The sequence below is a fragment of the Schistocerca serialis genome, chromosome 1 (genome assembly GCF_023864345.2).
Source record: "Schistocerca serialis cubense isolate TAMUIC-IGC-003099 chromosome 1, iqSchSeri2.2, whole genome shotgun sequence".
NCBI classification, from domain to species: Eukaryota; Metazoa; Arthropoda; class Insecta; order Orthoptera; family Acrididae; genus Schistocerca; species Schistocerca serialis.
Genome location: NC_064638.1, coordinates 360,139,608 through 360,152,477, shown reverse-complemented (window position 1 = coordinate 360,152,477; position 12,870 = coordinate 360,139,608). Strand labels below are relative to the sequence as shown.

The window sequence follows — 12,870 nt, the reverse complement described above, 5'->3', positions numbered from 1 at the left end:
ATTCATAGTAAGGCATACTTCTGTTCGACGTCTTAGGGAATCACACGCTCTCTGCAAAACAGCCAGTTGGTCACGTATGCGCCGGCAGTCATTGAACGTACTGGACATCGCTGATTCATCCATTGCCCATTAAAAGTCAGTGTGAAGTGTTCCCGGACATTTCGGAGAAAAAGTGCTAGTGCTCCATTACGCATGAACAACTCCAGTCGTTTTTGGAAGGGTACTTCCTCTAGCAGGAAGGGTAAGACGTTTGGTAGGAACTAAAGGTTTCTTGCGCTAGTCACCTTGTTTGGTAATATTGTAATAAAGGAATTTTCATCGTTTCGTTAAGCACTGTGCAGAGACATATGTATATCCTTCATCTCGACGAATTACAGTAGATGTATTAATTTCGTTCTTCTTTTATATAGAACCAACGAAGTTCCTTAGAGTCCTACTTACTTCCCACTCCTTATTCTGTCTAGATGCATGTCAGAACGCTATAATTTATTTTAACTTAACTATGAATAATAGTATTGGTAATGATTTAAATGACTTACTATTTATTGAGTACGTATCTTAAGTATCGCTAATTGTCTGTGCAAGTTGGTTACATGTTTCAGCAGCTTAATTCCGCTGTAATTTCAGTTAAGCGTCATCAGCGTGCTATAATATATAAGTCTCTTAAAACCCTGCAGTCTAAATTGTTTGTTATTCGAACTCCCATTATTTCTGCTGTGCACTGCGTCTTATTTCATCGTATTGTGCTACATTTTAACACCGTCACGATCTCCAAATTGATCACTCACCTCTCTCCTGCTGCGATCTATGCGTCTGGTTTCATAATAAAGGAGAAAAACAATGGTAAAAATGGGCAGAATAGCTTCAGCGAGGAGTTTGTTCAAATCATATCTTAATTGCAGCCTTTGTGATTTTCCTACCTGTAATAATGAGCGTATGGCATCGGTGGCCTGGAGACCCCTCGCGGGGCGGTTCGGCCGCCGCTTCACAGGTTCTTTAACGCCACTACGGCGACTTGCGAGTGAATGAGGATGAAAGACACACAACATCCAGTCATCTAGAGGCAGAGAACATCCCTGACCCCGCCGGGAATCGAACCCGGGACCCCGTGCGCGGAAAGCGAGAACGCAACCGCAAGACCACGAGCCTCGGACTTCCTAACTGTGACCAATTAGTATTCTGAGGCACAATGCAATCTAGCATTCTATCTTTATTCTGATTACACGTTTTTTATGGGAACTATATAAGGTCCTATTAGTCTATCAGGCGAACTAATCTAGGCGTTGAATTTATCCAGAACTGTGAATACGGTTCACTGTTCAACACTAACAAATGTTTACTGCGTGCTATGTATCAGTGGTCAATAACAGAGGAATGTGTTCTCACTTGTTTACTAGATTCTGTAGGTCGTTCGTAATAACGAGTTTTCAGTAGAAGAGACGTCAAAAAAGGGCAGGGGTTTCAGTAATCAGTCGCAAAGCCAATCTGTATTTCTTTGCAGATGTAGATTTCACCTATTGAATAGTTAATCTCAGTGTATTTAAACAGAGTCACGCAGATTCGGCGACTTCGTGACAACATACAAAGTATGTTAGTACACGACTTTAACACATACACAACCAGACTGTAAGTCTTTTTAATACTGATGATAGCTATTCAATAGCTGAAATACAGAGTGTCAGAACCTTGGAATGTAGTTTAAAAATCGACTGTGTTGTCACAAACTTGACGACTCTACGGGACTCGGTTTAAACGCTCTGTTCAATAGATGAAATCTAGATCTACAATAAAATACATATTGAATTTGTGACTGATTGTTGAACACATTTCCTTCCTTGAAATACACCCCAGTCGCTGCGCACAACTGTTTCGATGGAATCAAACTTGGCTTAAGAAATGATTTTCATAGTAGCGAAGATGCACAACTGCTGCTTTTAGAGTCCTTGTATTCTGGATATTTTGTTCTGCTTTGGTCCATACTGCCACCTCACAAAATATGAAATACCTTTTTAACACCCTGTATGTGACACACTAAAGGAAAACTCCTCGTTGTGGTCCTAATGAGTCAATCGCATGGGACCGACTGCCACGTCATCCTCTGCCAATGACGTCATCGCACGCGGTATGGAGGGGCTTGGGGTCGCACACCGCTCTCCCGCCCGTTTTCGGCTTTCTTCACCTTGGAACCGCTTCTTCCCCGTGAAGTAGCTGCCCAGTTGGCATCACTCCACATAGCAGACAGGCACGCTGATCCCTGAGCTACGAAGGCAGGCGTATATAGACAAGGTTGTTTGTTAATTTTTATTTTTGCCGGATCTGTATAGGGCTACATGCCAACTAAAAAATTAAAGTTAAAATGTAAAAAATTCTCCTAGGGCTAAACAATAAACCACACCACCAGTAACGGCGGGCCTGTAAGCCAATAGAGGTTCGGCAAAAATAGTATTAAGCAAGAAGCCTTCTCTATGTCGTTCATCAGCTCCACGAAGGCTGGAGAAAATCGTGAATGGAAAACATACTACGAATATGACGAAAGAGGAAATCCGACATCAGCTGCATAGCGGAAATTGAAGTAAATCCATTGCTGACAAATGGAAATTTGTGCCGGGCGACGACTAGATCTAGATTTCCCACTTATCGCGAGGTATTGCCATCACAACTTCGGCAATCCGAGCACGCTTCCCGTCCAGCCCAAATTCCTGTATGTCACAAACTACATACGTATTGTCCCCTGTCCATTATCTAAATTGGATTTATTTCAGTTCCCGACTGCCGCTCACAGCCTCACCTGATTGCTGCAAGAGGTGCCTACATTCTGCTCCTGAAGTTGATTCTGTGAATTGCATAGATGTTAAAAAAATTCAGTGGAGAGTCTGGGAGCTCTCCCATTAGAGGACTCGGATGACACCCCTCGCAGGTGTAGGGAGCAAGTCGTGAGCCCTATGAAGTCGTGATATTTGGAGAGTCTTGTGTGTACAATACGTATCCAAAAATTTCTGAGACTGATTTCATTCTTGGCATATAAAAGATGTCACGTAGCAACTACGGTAGCAGCTGTGGAAAACAGGCATGCGTTATACCAGTCAGTTGTGAGCAGGCAGTGTTAGGCCTAAGTAGTGGATGTACGGCCGTAGTGTGTCACAAGTTGCAACGGAAGAACATCTCTGAAGCAAGTGTTCAAGATATACTCCAGAATGTTTTTAAGAAGAGAAAGTGCCACATACCTCGACTCCAGAAGGGAAACAATGGCGCGTGGACGCCTTTCGCTACTTGATTGTATGCAAAACGCCGTAATTTCTTTTCCGGAAAAAATCATCATGGCTGAGAAGACTTGGTTTTTTCAGGACCTACCACTAAACGACAAAGTGCAGAAATTCACGTGAAGCGTCAACGATTTGAAGACATAACCGATACAGAAGCCAATGTGACGCGCGAGTTGAACAGGCTCCTAAAGAAGGTATTTTCTGACAGTTTCACACGGTTGTACGAATGTTCAGGTGTTTATTCAAGTGGGTGTAGATTTGTAGAACACCTTTTTGCAATTCACTCTCGAAGATTTTGGAACTGAAGGGGTATAAAGTCGGGAATGAGTGATCTTCATTGATCAGTAAAATGCCTCGATCCTACCAACGTTTCAGGCAGAGTGTTTGCTTTCAGACGTTTCGTGCCATACACACCAACAGCCATCTGTCCGTTGGAGCATAAAACGTGATCCCCCGATAGGGCTACGTGCGCTATTGGTGTGCAAATTCCAGGCTTCTTCGCCGGTGAACAGCAGTCAGTGTGGTGGCTGAACTAGGCATCTGCTGCGGAGACCCACACGCAGCCAAGTTCGCTGATTGGTCTTTGAGGAAATATTGCTGGTAGCCCCTTGGTTCATCCGTGCTCTCAGTTGCTCAGCAGTTGAACGTCTATTCGCTCATACGAGGGGGGACCCAAAAGAAACCGGACTCCGAGGGCGCTTCCACTCGCAGACGTAGTGCAGGGTTCTCACGCTAGACGGTATTTGTAGAGACCATGATGAAACAGCTGTGCAGACGGCGTCAGTGTAAAGCTGAACGTGCAAGTGTGGTATTGTGTTTCTCTGACTGTTGGCGGGTTACCTCTGCGAAGTAGTTATGGCAACTTTAAAAGAACAAAGAGTGTGTGTGAAATTTTGTTTCCTGCTTTAAAAAACTGCACGGAGACACACCAAATGCTTCAAGAAGCTTTCCAGGAGGACGCTATGAGCCGCACACAGGTTTTCGAGTGGTTTGAGCGCTTTAAAGGTGGTGAGATGTGTGTTGAAGACCAAGCTCGTTCTGGACGCCCTTCAACATCGCGAAATGAGGAGAACATTGAAAAGGTCCGCCAAAAGATCAGCCAGGATCGTCGCCAAACGATCGACCAAATTTCAGCAGAGACAGGAATCAGTTGGAGCTCGTGCCAGCGGATTTTGAGTGAGGATTTGCACATGAGACGTGTTGCTGCTAAATTTGTTCCGCGCCTTCTCACACAGGAGCAAAAAACCATCCGCATGAATGTGTGTCAGGATTTGGAAACAGAGACTGCACGTGATCCAGACTTGTTGAACAAACTCATTACAGGGGATGAGTGTTGGTGTTACGGGTATGACCAAGCAAGCGTGAAGCCAGTGGAGGACTCCCAACTCTCCCAGACCAAAAAAAGCAAGGCAAGTGAGGTAAAATGTGAAGTCGATGATCATTGTCTTTTTCGATGTTCGTGGAATTGTGCATCGGGAATTCGTACCACCTGGCCAGGCTGTTAACCAGCACTTTTACTTGGAAGTTTTAAGGCGTCTGCGAGAGGATGTGAGAAGGAAACGCCCGGAACTTTGGCGATCAGGTGACAACCCACCAGCACACACGGCCTTACTAGTGACCCACTATTCGGCATCTCAGAGGTGGTCTGTCGTTCCCCACGCTCCGTATTCGCCGGACCTAGCTCCGTGCGACTTTTTCCTATTTCCACGATTGAAAAAAAAGCCAAAAGGGGAGCGTTACGACGATGGGGAAGCGGTGAAAACATCTTCGCAAAGAGCACTGGACAATATCGAACTTGAAGAGTTCCAAACATGCTTCCAACAGTGGGAAAAGATACTTGAAAATTGCATTGCGTGTAATGGAGAGTATATTGAAGGTGACTGAAATAATTTTGTAAAAAGGTTCGTCAATAAATTTTTTATGACAACAATCCGGTTTCTTTTGGGTCCCCCCCTCGAACACATCCCCGTAGCAGTCGTTGACCCCTGTCAACTATGGTCAGTGGTGCACCACAGTTGAGTCGGTGACGCTTTTAGACAACGCTGTTTCACCATGCATCCTATACATTAACTACGGCGGCACGGAAACAATTTACGAATTTAGCATTTCAGAAATACGTCCATCTTGGCTCGAAAAGCAAAGATCATGCCCTTTTGGCCAGCAGACAAATCTCTCCGTTTTCGGATTACGGCAACGACTGCACTGTTTTCCGTGTACCCCTGACGCACTGTATAGACCCTCTACTGCTCATGCTGCACTTTGACGTCGAACGTAGGCACTGGTCACGTTAATGTGACTGGACCGTGTATGAGGCGGATGTTACGCTGTTGCGTCCTCCTCCTTGCTCACTGTGAATGACAGCCTCCCAGAGGTTGCCTAAAAAAAGAGGAGTCTTTGTCCTATGACATTTACTCCAAAATAATGGGTTGGTAGTTGTAACTGGGACAAGGGAAAAACTGGAATTGCCCAAGCAAGGCAGGATAAAATAAGTTGTATGTGCTATGAGATCTAGCGATGTTTCTTCTTGGTCGTGGCTCTTGGCACCACATCTGTGATGCATTGACAATCCCGGTGCGTGAAGATCGGATGGGAATTAATCAGTGCTAGGTCTTTTTTAGAGATGACGTTGTGCAGGTTTGCAGCTACCCAACCAAAGTCATATGGTTGGTGGGGAAGAGGGGTTGGTTCAAATGGCTCTGAGCACTATGCGACTTAACTTCTGAGGTCAGCAGTCGCCTACAACTTAGAACTAATTAAACCTAACTAACCTAAGGACATCACACACATCCATGCCCGAGGCAGGATTCGAACCTGCGAACGTAGCGGTCGCTCGGCTACAGACTGTAGCGCCTAGACCCGCATGACGGGGAAGAGGGGGTTTGGGAACATCGGGAGGGGTAAAAAGGTATGGATGGTAGCGGTACGGATATGTACCATCTCGCAGCTACTGCGCCAGCATGTTCATCACCTGCTTAGCTGCTCGCGGGTTGTCCGGCAGCGGCAGGTGGTCGTGTTTGCCGTGTTTGGCAGCCTCCTCTCGGACCATAGCAGTGACAGCAGTGACTTGTGCTGTCTCTTCAAAAATGGCTCTGAGCACAATGGGACTTAACATCTGAGGTCATCAGTCCCCTAGAACTTAGAACCACTTAAACCTAACTAACCCAAGGACATTACACATATCCATGCCCGAGGCAGGATTCGAACCTGCGACCGTAGCGGTCGCGCGCTGCCTCTTCGCCATCCTCTTCTTCCGGCTGCTGTACCACCTCCTCCATTTCCTTGACAACCTCTCCAGCAACCTGCGTTTCCGCGTCGGCCAGAGAGGCAGTCGTCTGAGTTTCTGCGTCTACCCCCTTCCTAATGGGGGTCGGCGCCTCTTCTTTGCGAGTCGCAAGGGTCAGCGTGCCTCTTCCAATTCCGCCCTCTCCTCCGCCATAGCGGATTTAAGTGCGGCAACGGCTTCGTCCGTGGCTTTCTGTAGCGATTCGCGGGAACTGTCGTAGTCGTCTTCTTTGCGGTGGCGAGGCCCGCCTCCCCTTCTTGGATGGGGGGGGGGGGGTGGGGGGGGGCGGCCGTCTTGTTTTGTTGGGCCACTTCAGGTTTAGGAGCCTCAGTCTTCTTATTCCGCTTCTGCTTGCCCAAATTCCTTATAAAGGTACAACGACGATCGTTTGCAGCGTGTGTGCCGCCGCAGTTGACGCACTTCGCAGCAGCAAAAAATGGTTCAAATGGCTCTGTGCAGTATGGGACTTAACATCTGTCATCAGTCCCCTAGACTTATAACTACTTAAACCTAGCTAACCTAAGGACATCACACACAACCATGCGCGAGGCAGGATTCGAACCTGCAACCGTAGCAGTCACGCGGTTCCGGACTGAAGCGCCTAGAACCGCTCGACCACCGAGGCCGGCTCTGAGCACCATCTTGCCACTTATTACAGTCGCGTGTACCATGTGCGTTCGCACACTTCATGCACACGACCGTATTGCTGCAGTACTTTGCTACGTGGCCAAGCTGTTGGCATTGGTAGCTCTGCTGCATCTTCATCTTCTTCTCGCTCTTCTTTCCGCTTCGCACTTCGTCGGCCAGGTACTCCGGTAGGACGGCGAGAAGGCGAGATCTTGACTAACCCTTAGTTCGCCCTCTTTGCCATGTCCAGCCATGTCTGCGACGTACAACAGCGACAGCGACGAAATTGACTGCAGCGAGTCCAGCAGCAGTCTTGCCGGCTCCATTGTTGCGTTTGAACTGTTATCCTGTTTTGATTGTGCAGGCAGGAATTGCTTTAAACCACCTACAGCTTACGCGTTGTCAGGTCTAGTGACTGGATCTGCAAATTTTTTTGACGTAATTGGATTGCTACAACGCTTCAAGTAGTGGTATAGAAATACTGACTATTTTAACCGTATACCGCGGGTCGGAGTTAGGCTAACGATTCTTATTTAGACTAGACTAGCAGTGCAGAAATTAGTCCGGTTTCGCTAGTAAACGTTTCCGAGAAAATATGCGGGGCAAAACGTCGCCTAATATGAACCGGGCGCCTGCCATTCATTTAGGCTGGTTCGCACTTGGTCAATAATATAGTCAAGTTTCAAGTATCTAGAATGAAATTTTCACTCTACAGCGGAGTGTGCGCTGATATGAAACTTCCTGGCAGATTAAAACTGTGCCGGACCGAGACTCGAACTCGGGACGGGGTACTGGCAGAAGTAAAGCTGTGACGACGGGGCGTGAGTCGTGCTTGGGTAGCTCAGTTGGTAGAGCACTTGCCCGTGAAAGGCAAAGGTCCCGAGTTCGAGACTCGGTCCGGCACACAGTTTTAATCTGCCAGGAAGTTTCAAGTTTCAAGTAGTTCAGTAGATCTACTTGAAGGCTAAACGGTATGTAAGGAAGTGCCCGAACGCTAGTGATTTGGTTCACAGTCAAGTGTTGGCTGTTTTCGAATGTGCACTGCAACATGATTCGGAAAGCGAGCGCTAATCAAGTTATAAATGTTGTATCGATGGTTGTACTGAAAGAGGTGGTAGATTGAAACTGTAAGAGAAAGAGAATGTTGGAGGAAAATAGAACTACGTGGAGCGTCCAATGCGCTTCTCATAGAACTTGCAGCTGAAGCCACAAAAGAATACTTTACAATAACGAGAGTGTGGGAAGTTGCCTCAATTTTCTATTGGAGTAACCGTGTCGTAAAATCCAGTACACTCATACTTATCTAACAGGGGCCATAACTGCAAAAAGTAAACTATAGGCAGTGTTGTACGTTCTTGCTACTGGCCGTAGTTTAAAAAACCTAACACGCCTCTTTCGACTAAGGAAGTCAATTAGCACTGATCGTTAAAAGTCGTCACCATTCGGAACACTCCATGTCCTCTGCTTTCTGTTTCAGCTTGCTGCCACCTTCATCGTCCCCACAGTGTGACGCTGCAATATTACCTGATAAAGGGTTGTGTTGTCTGTATGACCAGATGATTAATTTATGAATAATGGCAAATGTACTTACTTTCAAATGTATTATGCAATATGGGAAACGTTTTCTACACGTTTTGAATGTCAATTTTCTTCTATTCATTGCTTTATATTACAACAGTCTTCGTTGAAATTCATATTTCTTGCTACAGACACTGGGTGTTTGGGATGTAGGTACAGAAATTGTGATAAATGGTGCTTTAATATGTACCCACTTAGTGTGTAAATTTTTTTCTGCGCCTAATAGTCTTCACGGAAACACGTCACACAATTTACTACCTGATGTTTTCTGCACGGTCCTAACTGCGCCATGAAGTGGACTATGCCTGTAGATTTAGCCGTGCGGCCTAACGCACGGCTTTCCAGATTGGAAGGAGCGCCTGGTCCCCGGCGGACTTGTGTCGAGGGCCGGTGAACCGGTCAATCTGTGTATAGTTTTTAGGCAGTTTTCCATCTGCCTCGGCGAATGCGGGCTGGTTCCCCTTATTCCGCCTCAGCTACACTATAACGGCGATTGCTGCGCAAACAAGTTCTCCACGTACGCGTACACCACCGTTACTCTACCACGCAGACATAGGGGCTACCCTAGTCTGTTGTGAGACGTTCCCGGGGGCCGAACCGTACAATAACCCTGAAAGAGTGGTTCAGTGAGGGGCGGCGGAGGGGTGAAGTGGACTGCGGTAGTCGTCGTGGGGTTGTGGACCACTGCGGCTGCGGCGGGGACGGAGCCTCACCGTCATTTCTAGGTCCCCGGTTAACACACAATACAATACAATGCCTGTAGTATAGACTATCTGTTCTGCGTCCACGCATTTTTACTTCGGTACCTGATATGCTGCCCAGCGGAAAATAAACATAAATGGCTTGTTTTTGCCACATGCACTTGGAGGAGCTAACCAACCTAACAAACAACTCGTAATAGCTATAATTATTAGTCTGTAAATTAAGTAAATACTTAATGTTGTTCAGTACACTGTCCTCAATATCTACACTCATGCCCCTAAGACTCCGTAGGTACCGCATTTGAAGATGAGCATTTCTATAATGACATTCATAAATCCAGGTTGATTCCGTATCGAAATTTATACTATAGCACCTGATAGGCAAGAGTCACTTATGCCGATGAGTTCTCATTACTGGAAGGCAAGCAATAAAGCATTCACACTTCTACATCCTCTACCCGTCAATGGCCACGCTACTTACCACCTGCCTCTCAGGCAACGGCCAACTAGGCTCACGTCAGAATTCACCAGTTTCAATTAAAATTAAACACGTCTCAAAATATTACTGTGTCTCTAAATACTTTTGTTCGATACTGAGCTGGAAAACTACACTCATAAGAAGGCCTTAACGTTAGTTGACATTTGTGGATAAAGCTGTTGGTTGTTAGGTGCATGTTATTATAAAATACGGCTGAAAACCGCGAGCTGCACAATTCGCGCTACATGTGGCCCGCGGGAGCAGTTTGACCACTGGAATAGACGAATGTATTCGGTAAGTAAGTCAATATCGTGTATTTCCAAATTGTGCACACTTCAGAACTCCGGTTCCACGACATCAGGCTCACGACGACATCTGCGGAAGTACAGAAGTCCCATGATTTCTTGCAGCACCTGTATACCGGATCTGGTGACATTATTTTCGACTCAGAATCGTCAGATACCACCAACATTGTGCGTCATCGTCGCCACACGATCTCGGAATCTTGCAACGAGGTGAGGTGCTGGCAAAATTGAGATTTTTTTTTAAAAGACTAGTAAAGGCGATCAGGCTCTCAACTGCAAAATTAATATTGTACCTGCTCGAACAGTCCACGGGTGTACTGCCGGCCCATAGCGTCCAACGGGCACAATATTTCGGCGATCAGACATTTCACCATCGTCAGGTGCGCTGACGAACTGAGTTCCTGAGGGCGGGCGGCCGTCCTAAATCCCCTTCCCCCGCGAGGCGTTCTCTCCGCGGTCCGCGCCCGCGGCCGCGCGTCGGCGGTCGCTGAGAGGCTGGCGTCGGCGTCTGTGGTGCCGTCGGTGTAACTGCCTCGTCCGCCCTGGTCGCCCGTTCGTTTTGTTTGCTGAGCTCAGGAGTGTGGAGTGACGAATCACGGTAGACAATGTGGCGATCCGATGGCAGGGTGTGGGTATGACGGATGCCTGGTGAAAGTCATCTGCCAGCGTGTGTAGTGCCAACAGTAAAATTCTGAGGCGATAGTGTTATGGTGTGGTCGTGTTTTCACGGAGGGGGTTTGCACCTCTTATTGTTTTGCACAGGCCTACATTGATGTTTTAAGCACCTTCTTGCTTCCCACCGTTGAAGAGCAATTCGGGGATGTTGATTGCACCTTTCAAGACGATCGAGCACCTGTTCATAATGCACGGCCTGTGGCAGAGTGGTCACACGACAATAACATCCCTGTAATGGACTGGCATGCACATTGTCCTGACCTATAGAACACCTTTGGGGTGTTTTGGAACGCCGACTTCGTGGCAGGCCTCACCGACCGACATCGATACCTCTCCTCAGAGCAGCACTTCGTAAAGAATGGGCTGCCATTCGCCGAGAAACCTTCTAGCTCCTGATGAACGTATGCCTGCAAGAGTGGAAGCTCTCATCAAGGCCAGCATCATATTGAATTCCAGCATTAACCGATGGAGGGCGCCACGAACTTGTAAGTCATTTTTAGCCAGGTGTTCAGATACCTTTGATCACATAGTGTATATATACGTGTCTAAGTGTGTGTGTATATGTGTGTATGTTCATGTATATGTGTGTATTCATAATATATGTGTGTATCTATCTATACATGTATGTAAATGGACAACATTTTTTTTTAAGTCTGCAGTAAATTTGTTTTAATATTATCTCTAATCAGAGAATGTCAACAATTATGTTAACGTACTCTCAGCTTTGATCCTTTACCAAATGTGTAAGGACAGTACAACTAAATATACATGACGATGAACTGTGTTCTCTAAATGGTAACTAATTAATAAAATAAATTTGTAACACTCTCCGAAAGCATTACAGAAATGAATGATCAGTAACACAATTCTCCGTTAGCGTACAAACAGAAGTTGCTGCGAGGAAAAAACAAACAGACAAATAGTTTGCCTTTTGATTGCAGGACCTATGAGCGATGTTGTCCTGTAGCCAGTTTTTGTTTGACCAATTTCTTTTTTTTTTTTTTAATGTCACGGCAGACGTGACATATGTTGCTGTTGTGGTCTTCAGTCCTGAGACTGGTTTGATGCAGCTCTCCATGCCACTCTATCCTGTGCAAGCTTCTTCATCTCCCAGTACCTGCTGCAGCCTACATCCTTATGAATCTGCTTAGTGTATTCATCTCATGGTCTCCCTCTAGAATTTTTACCATCCACGCTGCTCTCCAGCTGAACTGGTGGTCCCTTGATGCCTCAGAATACGCCCACCAAGCGATCCCTTCTTCTTGTCAAGTTGTGCCACAAGCTCCTCTTCTCCCCAATTCTATTCAATAACTCCTCATTAATTATGTGATCTACCCATGTAATCTTCAGCATTCTTCTGTAGCACCACATTTCGAAAGCTTCTATTCTCTTCTTGTCTAAACTATTTATCGTCCACGTTTCACTTCCATACATGGCTACACTCCATACATGAGCAAGAATAAAACGAAAAACAGCACTCTTGTAACAGTGGCAGCTCAGTATCCTAAGTACGCAGCCCGCAGCCTTAGACTTGTGCCCGCGCCACTCACCTAGAGGAGGAGCACGAGCGGCAGCGCGAGCAGCGCGCGGTGTGCCAGCTGCGCCCTGGGCTGCGAGCTGTTGGAGGAGGCGCGCCCGCCGCGCACCGGGTAGCCGACCGCCAGCCCGTGGGCGCCCGTGTGGCCGTGCACAGAGCGCGCCGCGCACGCGCCCGCCAGCAGCAGCGCCGCCGCCACCACCAGCCACAGCCGCCACGCCCGCATCACGCCTCTCCTGCACACACACACACACAGCATGCACGCGCCACGCTCGTCAAGCCACGTACCGTATTAACTCCATACAAACTAGACAGGCTAAAACTTCGAGCATCTGGCTGGGAGCTGCTGCATATTCAGTCTGTTGCCTTAAACGTCTGGCGTGACAGACCACGTCATGGGGAACAACTTTTATTGTGTTAGAG

General features: G+C 47.0%; 1 protein-coding gene across 1 annotated transcript in view; it reads right to left on the bottom strand.

Moving 5' to 3' along the window:
* LOC126470281 (uncharacterized) overlaps positions 1–12,592 on the bottom strand; it is a 98,860-nt gene extending 86,268 nt beyond the window's left edge. Inside the window, exon 1 of the mRNA XM_050098042.1 lies at positions 12,461–12,592. The gene's annotated coding sequence lies outside the window, so the exon portion shown is untranslated. The remainder of the gene's footprint in view (positions 1–12,460) is intronic.
* Between the last annotated feature and the right edge of the window lie 278 nt (positions 12,593–12,870).